Here is an 18,127-nt window from a genome sequence, read left to right on the forward strand (position 1 = left end):
GCACATGGATCCTTCTCAAAAATAGATCATATATTATGTCACAGGGCAACTCTTAGACAATATAAAGGAGCAGAGATAATACCATGCATCTTATCTGATCATAATGGAATGAAACTGAAAATCAACGATAAAAGAAGGAAGGAAAAAGCATACATCACTTGGAGAATGAACAATAGTTTACTGAATGATCAATGGGTTATAGAAGACATCAAGGAGGAAATTAAAAAATTCTTAGAGATAAATGAAAACACAGACACAACATATCGGAATCTATGGGACACATTGAAAGCAGTTCTAAGAGGAAAATTCATTGCTTGGAGTTCATTCCTTAAAAAAAGAAAAAACCAACAAATAAATGATCTCATACTTCATCTCAAAATCCTTGAAAAAGAAGAGCAAAACAACAGCAAAAGAAGTAGAAGGCAAGAAATAATTAAAATCAGAGCTGAAATTAATGAAATCGAAACAAAAGAAACAATTGAAAAAATTGACAAAACTAAAAGTTGGTTCTTTGAAAAAATAAACAAAATCGACAGACCCTTAGCGATGCTAGCGAAGAGAAGAAGAGAGAGAACTCAAATTACTAGCATACAGGATGAAAAAGGCAATATCACAACAGACACTTCAGAAATACAGAAGACAATCAAAAACTATTTTGAATCCTTATACTCCAATAAATTAGAAGATAGTGAAGGCATAGATAAATTTCTTAAGTCATATGATCTGCCCAGATTGAGTCAGGAGGATATAGAAAACCTAAACAGACCAATATCAATTGAGGAAATAGAAGAAACCATAAAAAGACTACCAACCAAGAAAAGCCCAGGACCGGATGGGTATACAGCAGAATTTTACAAAACCTTTAAAGAAGAACTAATACCAATACTTTTCAAGCTACTTCAGGAAATAGAAAAGGAGGGAGAACTTCCAAATTCATTCTATGAGGCCAACATCACCCTGATACCTAAACCAGACAAAGACACTTCAAAGAAAGAAAACTACAGACCAATTTCTCTAATGAACCTAGATGCAAAAATCCTCAATAAAATTCTGGCGAATCAAATACAAAAACATATCAAAAAAATTGTACACCATGATCAAGTAGGATTCATCCCAGGGATGCAAGGCTGATTCAATATAAGGAAATCAATAAATGTTATTCACCACATCAATAGACTTAAAAATAAGAACCATATGATCATCTCGATAGATGCGGAAAAAGCATTCGACAAAGTACAGCATCCCTTTATGTTCAAAACTCTAGAAAAACTAGGGATAACAGGAACATACCTCAATATTGTAAAAGCAATCTATGCTAAGCCTCAGGCTAGCATCATTCTGAATGGAGAAAAACTGAAGGCATTCCCTCTAAAATCTGGAACAAGACAGGGATGCCCTCTCTCTCCACTTCTGTTCAACATAGTTCTCGAAACACTGGCCAGAGCAATTAGACAGATGAAAGAAATTAAAGGCATAAAAATAGGAAAAGAAGAACTTAAATTATCACTATTTGCAGATGATATGATTCTATACCTAGCAGACCCAAAAGGCTCTACAAAGAAACTATTAGAGCTAATAAATGAATTCAGCAAAGTGGCAGGATATAAAATCAACACGCATAAATCAAAGGCATTCCTTTATATCAGTGACAAATCCTCTGAAATGGAAATGAGGACAACCACTCCATTCAAAATATCTTCAAAAAAAAAAATACTTGGGAATCAACCTAACAAAAGAGGTGAAAGATTTATACAATGAAAACTACAGAACCCTAAAGAGAGAAATAGAAGAAGATCTTAGAAGATGGAAAAATATACCCTGTTCATGAATAGGCAGAACTAACATCATCAAAATGGCGATATTACCAAACGTTCTCTATAGGTTTAATGCAATGCCAATCAAAATCCCAACGGCATTTCTTGTAGAAATAGAGAAAGCAATCATGAAATTCATATGGAAAAATAAAAGACCCAGAATAGCAAAAACAATGCTAAGCAGGAAGTGTGAATCAGGCGGTATAGCGATACCAGACTTCAAACTATACTACAGAGCAATAGTAACAAAAACAGCATGGTACTGGTACCAAAACAGGCGGGTGGACCAATGGTACAGAATAGAGGACACAGAAACCAATCCACAAAACTACAACTATCTTATATTTGATAAAGGGGCTAAAAGCATGCAATGGAGGAAGGACAGCATCTTCAACAAATGGTGCTGGGAAAACTGGAAATCCATATGCAACAAAATGAAACTGAATCCCTTTCTCTCGCCATGCACAAAAGTGAATTCAAAATGGATCAAGGAGCTTGATATCAAATCAGAGACGCGCCGTCTGATAGAAGAAAAAGTTGGCTCCGATCTACAGTCGGTGGGGTCGGGCTCCAAATTCCTCAATAGGACACCCATAGCACAAAAGTTAATAACTAGAATCAACAAATTGGACTTACTCAAACTAAAAAGTTTTTTCTCAGCAAAAGAAACCATAAGAGAGGTAAATAGGGAGCCTACACCCTGGGAACAAATCTTTACTCCTCACACTTCAGATAGATCCCTAATATCCAGAGTATACAAAGAACTCCAAAAATTAGACAATAAGAGAACAAACAACCCAATCAACAAATGGGCCAAGGACCTGAACAGACACTTCTCAGAGGAGGACATACAGTCAATCAACAAGTACATGAAAAAATGCTCAACATCTCTAGCTGTCAGAGAAATGCAAATCAAAACCACCCTAAGATACCATCTCACTCCAGTAAGATTGGCAGCCATTATGAAGTCAAACAACAACAAGTGCTGGCGAGGATGTGGGGAAAAGGGTACACTTGTACATTGCTGGTGGGACTGCAGATTGGTGCAGCCAATTTGGAAAGCAGTATGGAGATTTCTTGGAAAGCTGGGAATGGAGCCACCATTTGTCCCAGCTATTCCCCTTCTTGGTCTATTCCCTAAAGACGTAAAAAGAGCATGCTACAGGGACACTGCTACATCGATGTTCATAGCAGCACAGTTCACAATAGCAAGACTGTGGAACCAACCTAGATGCCCTTCAATAGACGAATGGATAAAAAAAATGTGGCATTTATACACAATGGAGTATTACTCTGCATTAAAAAATGACAAAATCATAGAATTTGCAGGGAAATGGATGGCATTAGAGCAGATTATGCTAAGTGAAGCTAGCCAATCCCTAAAAAACAAATGCCAAAGGTCTTCTTTGATATAAGGAGAGTAACTAAGATCAGAGTAGGGACGAAGAGCAGGAGAAGAAGATTAACATTTAACAGGGATGAGAGGTGGGAGGGAAAGGGAGAGAGAAGGGAAATTGCATGGTAATGGAAGGAGACCCTCAGGGTTATACAGTGGAGGGGGTAGAGAGAGAGGAGGGAAGGGGAGGGGAGAGGTGGGGAGGGGGGAGGGGGGAGGATGGGAAAGGCAGCGGAGCACAACAGACACTAGTATGGCAATATGTAAATCAATGGATGTGTAACTGATGTGATTCTGTAATCTGTGTATGGGGTGAAGGTGGGAGTTCATAACCCACTTGAATCAAAGTGTGGAATATGATATGTCAAGAAATTTGTAATGTTTTGAACAACCCACAATAAAAAATTAAAAAAATATATCCCATCAAGGAAAAATAAATAAATAAAAAGAAATGAGCTACCAAAATATGAAAAGACAAGGAGGAAATTTAAATATATATCACTAAGTGAAAGAAGCCAATCTGAAAATGTCATACTGTATATGACATTCTGAAAAAACAAAACATGGGAGCGGTAAAAAGATCAATTAATGCCAGAGGTTAGTGGAGAAGAGATGATAAACAGGCAGACATAGAAGATTTTTAGGGCAGTGAAAATACTCAGTAAGATAATATACTTTTGGATCCATGTTCTTACACATTTGTCCAAATTCACAGAATATACAATAGCATTCTATGAGTGGACCCTAACATTAAATATGAACCTTGATTGATATGATGTGGCAGTATAGATTCATCAATTATAGCAAATGAAGGATTCTGGTAAAGGATGCTGAAAATGGGAGAAGTTATGCACATATAGGAGCAGCAAGTATATAGTAAATCTCTGTACCTTTACTAATGTACACAATTTTGCTGAGAATCTAAAACTATTCTTTAAAAAATCCTACTTAAAAAAAATTCATATAGTTGATGATCAAAGTTTGAGAGCTAACTCTAAGGACTGAAGAGAAATTGTATATATAGTAAAAAGAAATAGTTTATCTGTAATGTTTTTATTTTGTTCTTTTAAAAAGAGTTAATAAACAAAAAATTCTACAAGTGTCAGGATGAGCCAGATCAAGCTTAACAAAAGTTTGTAAACAATTAGATTCACCAGGATATGACAAACAACTGTGGACCATTTCAGACTTAAATAATGCAAAGGAAGATGAAAGCTTATGGGAAAATAAGCAAAGAAATATAGATGGAGTAAGATAATAGGACGCTTCTCTTCTAAAAAGATTATGCTCTTTGAATGCTCAGCTTTAAAAGGGTTACTCAACTCAAGAATCACTAAAGAAGAAAATCCAACAATCAGCCAAATTATCAGTTGAAATCAGGGAGTACCCCTTTTCTTAATTTAAGATTCAGTAGTATATGCAGACAACCACTTGGTGTGTAGTACTGGTTTAAAAAAAAAGTCAAAGCAGAACATTAGATATGTCTGGAAGAGGTAGGGCACCAGAGGTCTAGGCAGGCAAAGGGTCAATACAAGGGATATCTCATTAAGCTGGTAACAGATAGTCAGCATAAGAATTAGAATTCCAGGACAGGAGTCCAGTGCACAAAATGACTAGGAGAAAACAAAGGAGAATCCTGTGGTTGAGAAACTAAGGCAGGGATACAATCACAGGAACTCAGTATTAAGAAATAGGACAACAGCCAGACATTAGTGCCAAAGCAGAAGGTCAAAAAGGGAACAGTGAATCAGCTTTGACAAGTCAGTGTGGTTCAAGCTTCTTAAATTCTTCCTGACAATAGGTCAGAGTGGAGGCTGCAGGTAGGGAGCTGTAAGTGGTTCGAGCTGTGGGAATTAGAGAACTTCAGAGGCACCTATCCAGGAAAGTCACCACTCTGTACTAAAGTTCATGCTCTCATATAGTGTTGTACTATACCGATTAGCAAGTCTTGAACAGGGCACTGTGTGAAAAAGGGATGTCCCAGGAGTCTATCCAAGTAAGCTTGTTCTTCAGAAAATAAAAGCACTACTGTCAAATTGTCACTCTTTAAAAGGTACTTCACTGAGGTCCTCATGAATAATTGCAAGATTGAGCATATTGTGGTAAAAGGACTAACATTTATTGAGTATTTACTGTTACATTTGTTTCATACACTCTGCTATATTGAAAATATAAAATGATTTTATTAAATAGGTGTTAATATCTCCAATATGAAAGTTAGGAAATAAGTCAGGAAGGACACAGCCCAACCCAAATGACAGATGTTTGAATCATGACAGTTTGACTCCAAATCTCATATTATTTCACTATACATGATTAATTCTTTAGCTATAAAATGGTACACTGCTTTATAATAGAACTGTTTTAAATTTGGGGGGACTCAATTTTTACTTCTTTGTCACTACTTACTAATGCTAGAATATTTATTTTCATTTTTAATAATAACAATAGCTACCAGAAAAGCAAATGCTACATAGTGGGACCTATAATGAAAACATACTTGCACAATAAATTAATCCTAACATATCTCTTTGCAACCTGTGGAGGTAATCATCCTTTCCCTCTTCACAGGATTAGAAAACTTAGGCTCAGAGAAGATGTACCAAAGATCTTGTAATCTGTTCTATAGGCTTTTCCCTCTTAGGCACACCATTCTTACCATGTCATCTAACTTTGAATTTGTCTTTGGTCCTTTTTTGTCCTATTATTTTTATTGCTATTCTTTGTCCACTGGGTTTTTATAGCCTCTGTCCAGAGGAAAGTGCTGCTTATTTTATGATAAACAAATTAGTACATCTATTTTCACATATTTTTGTTCAGAGCCTTTTGCTTCATTTCTTTTTTCCTCACCTTTTGAAGTTTCAACTGAAGTTTGGATTTTTTTTATTCTATTTTATTTCTGATACATAAAAACTGTTCTTAACAGTGGGGTGCCACATGATATTTCAATACATGTGTGTATTGCCTAATGTTAAGTCAGGTTAAGTGATAACTATCTCTCAAAAACTTATCATTTATTTATGATGTAAACATAAAATCCTGAAGTTTTTAAGTTAAGATTTTCATTGTTTCGAACGGTTGAGACTGCCAAAGCAGTTTGATCCTCAATTACTTGAGGGTAACTTTTAAGTTGTGAAGCATCTGATGCTTTTATAATTTTACATTTAAGGACTAATTATTTTGCATATATAATTATTTTCATTACCACTATGATGGTTAATCTAAATGGTCAACTTGATTGAACTGAGAGATGCCTAAGATTAAGAGACTTCTAGGTATATCTATCAGGGTACTTCCAGAGACATTGCAATGTAAGACAGAAAACTTGACAGGAGAGAACCACCCTGAATGTGGGCAGCACTATCCAATAGGCTGGTGACCCTGAGGGAACAAGAAGCTGAAGAAGGAATCCATGGAGCATGCAAGCTGGATTCTTCCTAATCAGGTATGTCTACTGATGTGGCCATCACCTGTGGCCTTTAGACTCCAGCTTCTTCACACTTCCAACATGAACTCTCACCAGCTACTCTCCAGGGAGTTTCCTGGCCTTCAATTTCATACCAGGACTACATTATTGGCCTTTCCTGTTCTCGGTGTCTTGGACTGAGCAGATAGCTACTGGTTGCTCTGGCTCTCCAATGTGCAAATAGGTATTGTTGGACTGTCCAGCTTCTGATCATGTAAGCCACCCTAGTAAATCCCCTTTAGCATCATACATATGCATATCCTATTTGTTTTGCTCCTTTAGAGAATCCCCACTAATAGAACTATAAACCTTATTCTCTTAGTTATTAGTATGACCTAGAGTCACACCAGTTACCAATCAATTATGGAGAGGTTGAGGAAACACTAGGTATATCTCAAATCAGTCATGAGGAATAATATAATCCACATTTACCTAACAACAAAGGATAAATATTTTAAGTGGATTAAAAATTATCTCTTTAATAAATCACTTTTGATGAGGCATAATGACATGATTTCTTAAGTGAGAAAGAATGAGATAGTATTAGACTAACTTAGCCCACAGCCTGTCATATACCACTATAGCCACTAATCTAAATGTAATAGTGGACATGTGTTCCATATGTGAATGTTATATGTTGCACATCTCAAAGTATAAAGATTGAAATGCTCAGTTTAGTCCAGAGATAATCAATTCAAATATATCCAGAGTCAGATGGAGATGTAATATATGTGAGGCTCTTGACAAAGGAACAAGGCAGTCGGGAGGATAAAGCTGTCAACTGATGAGCATATGTACTGGTTCAAGACTTTCAATACCATTTCATTTTTGTTTTAAATACTGGCAAAAGAAAATAAAATCTATAAATCAGATTTGCCCTGATTCCTCAATTAGGAGCATGTTTATTCTATGCTTGTTCTTTAGTTTCAGTAATAAAAAGAAAATGAATCAGTACTTTCTTTCTTTCCAAAATTGCAGTAGCAGGAGCCTCCAGTGGGCATTCATTGTTCTGAACCCATTTCCTCTGATTAGGAAATTTCTTCTTCTCATCAATCTTGGTAGGAGCTGAGTTCACCTTCTACACAGAAAGACAAGATGTCAGATATTTTCTGAGCCTTTCTACATCAAGGATATGGCACATGAGCTTACAAGGGTAAAATTCTTTTAGGAAACACATTTTCCCAGATTTAAGGGAACCACACAGGAAAACTCTAGTGGCAGCATCAGTGTTGACTATGTCCACTAAGTAAGAATTGTACTACACACTGAACAGAAAACAGTCAACAGATCAGGGCTTAAGACTGCCATTCTAAAAGTCTGTAGAGGTTAGTCTGTGGCTGGTATCTAAGAACTTTGTTCTCAGAAAGGTTCCTCCATTCCCTAAATCACTCTGCCTAAACTGTGCACACAATATGGTTTATGCTATGAACCTGCTTTCCTCCTGGGGTCTGGAATTTAGCCATGTGCCATACAGAAGATGCTTACAAGAATAGCTCCCAATAAAAGCCCAGGCTACAGTCTCTAATGAGCTTCCCTAGTAAGCAGCAGTTCACATGTAGTCAAAATTTCTTACTAGAGGAAATAAAGTCACCCTGTGTGACTTCACTAGTAGAAGGCTTTTAGAAACTTGCACCTGGCTTCCTCCAAATATTTTCCTATGTACCTCTTCCTTTTGCTGATTTTTTTTGGGGGGGATTGTACTAAGGATTGAACCCAGAGACAGTTTACCACTGAGCTACATCTGCAGCCCTTTTTATTTTATTTTTTTTATTTTGAGACAGGACTTAACTAAGTTGCTAAAGCTGGTCTAGAACTGGTGATCCTCCTACTTCAGCCACCTGAGTCACAATTAGAGGTATGCCTCAGCACACCCAACTTGCTCATTTTTTTGTATTCTTTGACTGTAATAAATCATATTCACAAATACAACTATATGTTAAGTCCAGTTATTCCTCTGAGCAAAATGTCAAAACTGAGACTAAAGTGAGGGGACCCCCAACATAGATATCAATGGCATTGGTAGACTCAACAATATATTTAAGTAGATTAATTTGGCTATACATACCTGAATCTATTTTCTGAACCTCCTGGGAATTTTTTGACCTATCTAACATTATTTAAGTATTCTTCCACTTATGCCAGTAAGAATTTATTTATGTTGCTTGAAATTTTAGAACTACATCTGAATCAACCTCCAAATTAATTTAGGATCTCTTCACTCTAGTTCACTACTACAAAGCCTCTCCCATTTCAATTTCCCTACTCAGGAGTATACAGTGGCTTCATACTACTATTGATGAAACTTCATGTTCTATAAATAAATTTGTAGGAGAATTCCTATTCTCCAAGAACATCCCCATAAAAAATTAGGGATGTACTCATTATGAACTTGAATTATTAACTGAAAGTTATTAAGGAAGTCCAAGAATTCATATGGTAAATGAAGATATAAGGTGATAGTAGAGAGAGACATGAGAAACTATCAAATTTCACAGTGGATACTTACATAAAAATTATTCTAAGTGTAAGTATATTGTTGGAGATTTACATATGCCTAGACCAAAGTTATGCATAGTATTAAATAAAACTACCTATAAAGGCAGGAGTACCAGGAAACAGAAAAGGTAGAAAGCATAGTCTTTTGAAGGAGATGGGCAAGGTAGGACCCCACCAAGGGCAGAAAAGAGCTAGAACCTATAGCTAAATATCTATCAGTACATCAATTCATGGCTATACCCAATAGAATGGCTTCAAGAAAGGTACATCAAGGCAGTTCCACAGCAGATTTCTACCAAGTCCCATGAGGAACCGTCCCATATCACTTCATATGCTTAGATATTCAGAGGTATTTTCTGTAGCAAAGGCTCCATTTAGTGTTTGTTATTTCTACCTTACCTTAGACTTTATCCTCTCTCATATACTTTCCTTGCTATTCTTTAAGTGAAGAATAGAAGAAGCAATAAACCCTCAAACTGGAAAGGCAAGCAGCAGCCTTTTTATTCCTATTTAGACTCAGTCCTTTACTAACCAGTTTTACAGTAGTTGCTATTTAAAAAAAAATAACTTTTTAAGTGATTGGATTTGTTTGTAAACCCAGAGTACTAGAGATATATCTAATTCACTCTAGTAATATTTCAGTTTTTAAAATTCTATCATTATAAAGTTCTCAGAATATGATTTAACAATATGTCATATTTCATAAACTTATAAACTATTTGAAATAAAGGAACTGGTTCTTCTACTTAACCATATCATCAACAATAAATAATATAGAAGTATACACAGAGTAAGCAGTTAATTAAAAAAAAAAAATCTTGACCATCCTATCTTTGAAGTTGGATAGAAATCATGCAACTGGCTATTCACATTTGGCTATTAGAACTAAAGTACTTTTCACAAGCACAGAGAAAATATATATTAGTTAGCAAACATTATGAAGCATTTGAAAAAAAATAACAGTAAGATAAACTATTCTCACTCCCAATGCATACCCTCCTACCTACCTTTAATTTTTTTTAGTTGTACTTGGACACAATATCTTTATTTTATTTATTTATTTTTATGTGGTGCTGAGGATCAAACCCAGGGCCTCACACATGCTAGGTGAGCACTCTACTGCTGAGCCACAATCCCAGCCCCACTACCTTTAATTTTTTTGAAGCTGTTTTGCATTATGGGTAAGAGGTGTAGGTTATAGAGTCAGACTGCTTTGTCAAATCCTGTCTATCAACCTCAGTTATTATTAGGTCTTCAGGAAATTTACTTAACCCCTCCAAGTCTAAGTATGTGAAAAATAGGGATCATAACATTTTTCCAGTACATCTGTTCTAATTTACAAATAGGACAATAGTGAACATATTATTTGACCCAATTTGAGTACTCAATAAATGTAATTATTGTCAAAATGTTTGCAATTTATTCATTCAGGAATTAGGATGAATAATACATTAAATTTCAATTAAATCTTATTCAATTTTGTTCCATCTCAAAACTACCTTCACTCCAAATACATGAACATTAAAAAAATGACTATGAAATAAATGACATATCATTAGTTTCTCTTGGTAAAAATACTTCCATCAAATATTTTGTCAGCCAAAGTATAGGGAGCATATATAGACACTAAAGCTTGGAAGGCTGAGGAAAGAGACCCATAAATGATTTGAGTATTCAAGATAAAGTTTGTCAAATTTAAGACTTTGGACAAAATCAGCCATTGCACATGTATTTCAAATAAACTGATATAGAGGTCATACAAAAATAAAATTCTCTTTTAATAAATACTAGTGTGCAAATGAAAGTACAATGGCATGAAACTTTCATATACATTCTTAGAAAATGAACAAAAATATTAAAGAAAGGCAAAAGTAAAGCTGGAATCTATTAATCAATGTAAAACAATTATCCAAAAGATGAAAGTAACTTCCCAGAAAAGAAAATCAATATGATAAAAAGATTCTAGGACTTTTTAGAAAGCAATTTAGGTATTCTTAACAATATTTTAAAAGAACACAAAAGAAATATGGCATTTAAATAAAAAGGTAAAAATATATTAAAAATATAAAAGTACATAAAAATACAAAAACTTATTATAACTACCTATCAATACTATTGAAAATCTCTTTGAATTGATGTATAATATTCATTTGTTACTATATCATAATGAGGCCATCAAGGAGCAATGTAGTTTTATATAATTTGTGGGGAAAAGGTATCCCAAAATTATATCTGACTTTTAATACTGACTCATTTTATCAGTTAGAATAAATTATATCATACACATTATTCTTTTTATATATACCACAGTGTACTTAAATAACAGAATGGTCTCCAGATATTTGTCTATTTGCATAATACATAAAATTCCATTGTTTTTCTTATGCTTAGACTCTCAGAATCATTGTTAAATGCTGTCACTAGGGGGAAGTCTTGTTATCCAGAGGCTAAATATAAATTACAATAAAGCCTGTAAGTACACATTTTTCTAAACTAAAATATATCAGAAGATATAACTTGAAGTATAAGACAAATACTTCCCCTTTGAAAGCAGTCATATTTCTGAAACATAACCAGTCCATATTTGTAAAATATATTAAGGATAAATTAAATTTTGCATCATAAACAGACCACTTACTTGTAAAATGAAAAAAGTCCCATTTTACTTTAAGCAAAAAATAATTGAGGCAAATGGGTATTTTCCTTTTTTCAGTTAAATCTAGAAATGACCCAATTCCCTATAATACTCTTCCTGCCCACACTGATTTTTCTCTATTAATCTATAAAATCCCTTTTTCCCCCAACTCAGTTGTTCTTCAAGAGTTCCCCTAGAAATTCTCATGGATAACAGCGAAAGAAAAATATTTGTTAGTACTTAGGACAATTATTCACCTATTTTTATGATGTTTTTAAACCAAGAAGCTAAGACTGTTTAACTCACTGACATTCTAGTTTTAATCCTTCCCCAAAGGAAATCTATATGTGGGTAATTTTTGCCCTAGGGCTCTTGCTTAGATTGGTTCCTGATAACAAGAACTGAACAGCTAAGCTTCAGCATGCAAATTCCTGTTTGAAAGCATGATTTTTAATGCTGAAATTGTTATTATTTCAAAAACAAATTAAACAAGGGAGTTCTGTAGAAAGCCAATTAACCAATTTAGGCAGCAACTTAATGCAAATCAATGCCCCTTACTTTCACCCAACATGATGTTTTGTGATTCTAGGATGTCAGTCTCTAAGTGTACATCTATAGCAAGTGAATGTTGAAAGTGACTCAAAGTTCCTATACAAGCATTCCATTGGGATGCCTGTGTTAAGTATGGACTTTATTTTAAATTACTACCCTGCACTGTACTATCATTCCATGTTGTTGTATTCCTTCCATATCATTAAAAATACAATTGGAAAAACATATAGAAAGAGCACAGCATTAGGAATCATAAGAGTCTAACTCCAGCTCTATAGCAAGGAAATGGCCCATAGTCCAGTTACAAGACAAAATAGCACTAAGGAAAACTCTTTTATAAATTTAAGACTTTATACACATTTTGAAACAATGTTAATGTGTGCAGATGTTTTTTCTGTTTATTTTGTCCTTTAATTTCCATCCACCTTAGACTTTAAGCCATTAGGTGTCAATTTCAACAGGAAATGTTTACATACTTATCTTAAAAGATACATGGTCTAAGTCTTTTACACCTCCTGTTAACAGTTATTTAAGAGTTTCCACCACTCCTCCACAGTATTTCTTAAAACACTTAGGTTTGTTGAGTCAAAGTTCAGTTGAATATAAATGGACAAAATCACTTTAGTCGATACATAATCATGTATCCAGTGATCAGGAGGAAAAAATAAACATAAGAGATAACTGACATTAAGAAGCGCATAATGATTGTTTATAAGAATGCTTATTTTCCAGTCATGGTGGCACACACCTGTAATCTCAGCAGCTCTGGAGGCTAAGACAGGAGGATCAAAGCTAGTTCAAAGCCAGTCTCAGCAATGGTGAGGAGCTAAGAAGCTCAGTGAGACCCTGTCTCAAAATAAAATATAAAATAGAACTGGGGATGTGGTTCAGTGGAGTGACCCTAAGTTCAATCCCAGATTTTAAAAAAATGCATATGTTTCTCAGTACCTAGTTGTTATTATTAAATACTGGCCTTAGCTTTTCCATAACATGAAAAAAATGTGTAATTTATTTCAAAACTATGTAGCACCACAACAAATTTTCAGAATTGTAGCCATTTCTGAGCATTTACATCCATAGGAAAAATTTTTTAAGTATAAAACTGAATGAACCATTTGAATAAACTATGAAAAATTTAGAACTTTATAATGAAACATTAGAGATCAAATTGATAATAAGACAGAAAACTAAAGAAAAGGGGAAAACTGAAAATAAGTGCAAAAAATATTCACAAGAAAAATAAGCAAGTATCAAGTGAAAATAATAGTACAACACAGGAGAATCACAATATAACAAATCTATAAAGTTCATGGATAGTTTGTTCCACTCCTCTGCACATGCTTTATTCTATCAAGAACAATTCTGCCCTTTATGACAAACACAAGATTGTTCCTCTATTTTTAGCCTTTGAAAACCACTTAAAAAAAAAACACAGAATAGATGTTTAGCAAAATCTGATTTTACTTTACTAAACTTGTAAGGGTCTTTCACAATTAATGATGTTGTTCTCATATGAATTTTGTCACTCCACTCATTAAATATTACATTTGGAAAGAACAACATTTCTAATTGTGTTGAGAGGGTAAAATTTAAATAAATAAAATACACTAATATTTTAGTGCCCATTTTTAAGGTCTTCCAACACAATGTCTGTTTTCCTCTCAAAAATCTTAATGGAATGTCATCTACCCCTTTGTATCTCTTAACCCATTTCCTCTGCCCATCTCCTTAACTAAATTCCTTAATTGTGGGAAGCCATTCTTGCATGTGATTTGAGTTACCTCCCTGGCTGGGTGTGAGGCACTTAGACACATTGTGTCAGAGCCTTCCCCACCCTGCCCCAGGTGCAAGGGCTTGTCCTTGTGGGGGTGTGCCTGACCACTGACCTGAAGACCAATCACTGACCCTGACCTAGGAATGCTGCCCCCCCTCAACTTTCATTGGATGGAATTTTCCCTTGAATTTTTTGTTCCCCAATAAAGCTCACTCCTGGCGTGTTTCCCTCTCTCTCCCTGGCCTCACTGTTAACCTCGCTAGGCATTAGGTGGCTGGAGGCAGGAGCTAGGAGGAACAGTCTCTGAGCTGGGCAAAAAAAGGTAACTGAGAGTCATGTCTCTTTAATTTACACTCACTAGTTAATTTTTATGCTTTCGAACCTCTGTTATGAAGCTAGCATGCTGGTCGAGTGGCTGACTTAAGGACAGTATCACTTTTTATCTTAATATCCCTACAACAACCAAAAGGTTCAATACATTCTAGGAATTTATTGAATGGAGGATAGATAAATGGGTGGAAGAATTGGTGGACTATCCTTAAAGAAAAAGAGAAAAGGAAAAAAAGAATTATCCCCCTTGCAAGGTGTGAAATCCTTGAGGAAAAGCATTATAAATATTATCATTTTAGCAATTACTGTGCTGCCTGGAACATATTAAATCTTTAAATAATGTCTGAAGAATGAATGAGTATTTGATTCATGTTCACAGAGTATATGATTTTTAATACTCTATGTTTATATCAATAAAATTAGAAATATTCTCAATCCTTTCATAAACAAATTACTATTTTCTGTTAGAATGTTAGTTTCTATAAATGGATTTCTGTGAAACTAAAAGAAACTAATTTCCTAATTACATAAAATATTAGAGTCACTATTTTTATAGTCATCACATATTTTATTCATTCACTAATTAAATTTTTTTCTGAAATGTATATAATACATACTGCAGCAACAGTATTCTCCACTTTGTTTCCCACACAGTTGTTTGACTTTTGAATAGAAATGCTTTTATTTCATCAAATTAGTCCATATATTCCCTAATAATTTATCCCCTTCCTCTTAGATTCTGAAATTCTTTTTCTTTCCAGATATTTGCTAATTTTACTTTCTAATTTACATGGCCTTTTAAAATTTTACTACCATAAAGTTAGAATTTATTGTGTGTGTGTGTGTGTGTGTGTGTGTGTGTGTGTATATATATATATATATATATATATACACACAATCAGTTAAGAATCTAAGTGTGTTCCTATGCCATAAGAAAAATTCTGAACACTATCTATTAAATATTATTTCTCTCCACAAATCTGAGATGTCTCCTTGATAATATATTATATTTTTACATATAATCAAATCTTATTTTAAGGTCAGTGTGTATCAGATTGAAAATGACAAGACAAGAAGTTTTGCCTATGTTAACACTGTGTTGCAACTAATGCAATGGAATAAACAGTTATACCCTTATTAAATATTTTCTAATAACAAAATTCTCAATTGCTATATTTGCTTTGAGACTTAAATATAATATTGGAAATGCATTCATAGTTATCCCATAGTACACTAGAAGACCCCTGAAAGCAAAGCACCCTGTCTGACTTATTTTCATGCACTATATTCTTGGCACAGTGCATGGCAAAAAGCCTCAAGAAGCATTTGCTGAAATACACAGAACTATGGCAAGACTGAGAATCCCTTGAAAAGAGCTATGTTTTGAACGCAAGAAAGTGGAAAGTAATGAAAGAAATAACAGAAGAAATGTCAGAAGAACTTTTCCACATTTTTTATTGGTGCATTATAGTTATACATGATGGTGGGATTTGTTGTCACATATTCATGCATTCATACAATATAACAATGTAATTTGGACAGCAGCAGAAGTTTACAAGAAACACAGAACTATAGAAGTATAGATTTTATCAACTTTCTACTCATACCAATTACTCTGTAGATATTATTTTCAAGTAACTTCCTTTATAGGTTAGGTTAAAGTTGGTTCACACTTTTAATAATGACAAAAATCACCCTTGTGGCTCAGCAGTAGAGCACTTGCCTAGCACAGGAAGGCCCTGAGTTCGATCCTCAGCACCATATAAAAATAAATTAAATAATTAAAGATATTGTATCCAACTGCAACTAAAAAATAAATATTTTTTTAAAATCACCCTGGCAAAATATATTCCAATTCTCATTTCTCATTACTGCAAACTAATCCTTGAGTCAAATAGTTTTATTTCTAATATGACTTGAGAATGTTTCATTTATTTAAAAAAGGAAACTTGTGACTATAAATTTCAAACTCTAAAAACTCATGACTATATTCAATGTTTAAAAGGAACCTTAATTACAACTTTGTTAATAAAATTAACAAATTTTATTAATTTTTCTGGAAATTTTCACCAGAAATGTTAAACCAGTTAGACACTGTAGAGAATATTATATAATTTCCACTAAATTGTTAAAAGATGAAATGTTATTATTAGTCACAAAATTGAATTTATCAAGACACTCTTCATTTTAAATAACATCTAGATAAATAGTGAATTATTTAAAAACTGACACATTTTATCTTTTTTAATACAAGGTTAATATTATAACTATATCACTCCTCTTTCTCCCCCTTTGGAATAAAAAGGGGAAAAAGCTTTGCCAACTTTTATATCATTCTCATTAAGTAAGGTAAACTCTTAATTATGAACATAATTTATAAGGCTGTTAAATATGCCTAGGCACAATATGTCTTTTCAATAAGAAAAACCAGTTGGCAAGTAAACAGAGTAATCATGAAAGGGAAAGGATCCAAGTCTTTCAACTTTGAAACCAAATTCCATTGACATAAAAAAATGAGAGTTCAAGGGGGAAGAAAAAAAGGTTTAAGAAGGTTAGGTGATTCCTATTATTAACCAGAGGAAAAAGACATATGGGATAGTGACTCTGGACACTCTAAAAAGTGAGTATGGAAAAGAATAATCCTCTATAGAGTTAACTTACTGCAGCACAAAGTGATATTTTCTTGGAGCAGATCATCTAAAACTGTTAGAATAGCTTACAAAATTCAGCAATCCTCAACCATGAAACACAGGAAAAAAATCACACAGCTAACTAGAAAAGTTTATCAGGGCTTAAACAGAAGTTTCTTATTCCAAAATGTATGCCTTTCCACTGTACCCCATCAACACAATTCTGTCATTAAAAAACCTATGAAGTCCTAGACAGACAAGTACCAGAAATTGAAACCTATGTGATACTTTCACCTCTCCTATGCATGGAAGGTAGTGATATTGGAGGAAACACATAGAAATATGGAAAAGGAAAAGGAATAGCTGGTTGTGTAGATGGCTTTATAAACAGCAACTTCAGGTTATGAGCAACACTGGGATTCATTCCACTGTAAGATGCAACTTAACCTAGTGGTATACACTGAGAATATCATGGTTAGCAAAATGTGAACATCATGATTTAAATCTCAAACTTCAGGGAAAAATTTAAATCCCAGATGAGAAAGAATATATGTAATAACAGCAACCAAAGACAATACAAGTACTATTAAGAGTAATTATCAATGAACATGTCTCAGAACAATGATTTTATCCTCAGGTTTAATGAAATAATATACTAAAGCAAAGAAACAAAGTGATGTTAAAATTTTAAAAGAAAAATATTGTAAGTAAAACTTTGTATCCTTCCCTCATTTGCCAACACTTACCAATTCCTCCTACACATTATACACATATCTTTACTCACACACACTCTGGTTGTCTCTGAGGACAAGTTTTATTTCTGCCAAGCACCCAAAGGAGTGCTGTAGACTTAGCTGTTCAATAAATACTTGCCAAATGAATAGAAATAAATGATAGAGAATGTGAAACTATTCGATTTCTATTTAATTCTACCATCTTTAAACTGGAAAAGTTATAATAAACATGGTTAAAAGTTTACTGAAGCCTAAGATAGATAGAGACAATAAGAATGCCTAGCTGTCTTACATGAATGA

This window comes from Marmota flaviventris, chromosome 8 (genome assembly GCF_047511675.1).
Source record: "Marmota flaviventris isolate mMarFla1 chromosome 8, mMarFla1.hap1, whole genome shotgun sequence".
Lineage (NCBI taxonomy): Eukaryota > Metazoa > Chordata > Mammalia > Rodentia > Sciuridae > Marmota > Marmota flaviventris.